Source organism: Arachis duranensis, unplaced genomic scaffold (assembly GCF_000817695.3).
Source record: "Arachis duranensis cultivar V14167 unplaced genomic scaffold, aradu.V14167.gnm2.J7QH unplaced_Scaffold_208992, whole genome shotgun sequence".
Lineage (NCBI taxonomy): Eukaryota > Viridiplantae > Streptophyta > Magnoliopsida > Fabales > Fabaceae > Arachis > Arachis duranensis.
In genome coordinates, this window is record NW_026264640.1 from 10,016 (window position 1) to 10,643 (window position 628).

Genomic DNA, 628 nt, shown 5'->3' on the forward strand with positions numbered 1-628 from the left:
CCATTGCGGCACGCCCTTAGGTGTCCTACTCGGGATAGCGTCATTTAAAGAATGAAGGTCGGCACGACGTTAAAAAAAAAAAAGAGGTGCAACACGAGGACATCCCAAGAGGTCACCCATCCTAGTACTATTCTCGCCCAAGCACGCTTAACTGCGGAGTTCTGATGGGATCCGGTGCATTAGTGCTGGTATGATCGCACATATTAAAGTGTGCAAACACAATTATCATAAGCATGGGGCGCGAAATGGCGCGAGAGGGCGTAACACTATCCGCGAAGCCTTGCGGGTACCGTAGGAGCCTGTCGAGGATGAGGCCATTGCGGCTCGCCCTTAGGTGTCCTACTCGGGATAGCGTCATTTAAAGAATGAAGGTCGGCACGACGTTAAAAAAAAGAAAAAAAGAGGTGCAACACGAGGACTTCCCAGGAGGTCACCCATCCTAGTACTACTGTCACCCAAGCACGCTTAACTGCGGAGTTATGATGGGATCCGGTGCATTAGTGCTGGTATGATCGCACCTATTGTAGTTCGCACACACAATTTTGTGAACCATGCGGCGCGAGAGAGCGTAACACTATCCGCGAAGCCTTGCGGGTACCGTAGGTGCCTGTCGAGGATGAGGCAATTG

General features: G+C 51.3%; 2 non-coding genes across 2 annotated transcripts; both read right to left on the bottom strand.

Moving 5' to 3' along the window:
• Positions 1 to 83: 83 nt before the first annotated feature.
• Positions 84 to 202, bottom strand: LOC127744024 (5S ribosomal RNA). Its single transcript, XR_008005235.1, has one exon. It is a non-coding gene; the product is annotated as a 5S ribosomal RNA (ribosomal RNA).
• Positions 203 to 401: 199 nt separating this feature from the next.
• On the bottom strand, positions 402 to 520 carry LOC127744026 (5S ribosomal RNA). Its single transcript, XR_008005237.1, has one exon. It is a non-coding gene; the product is annotated as a 5S ribosomal RNA (ribosomal RNA).
• Positions 521 to 628: the final 108 nt, after the last annotated feature.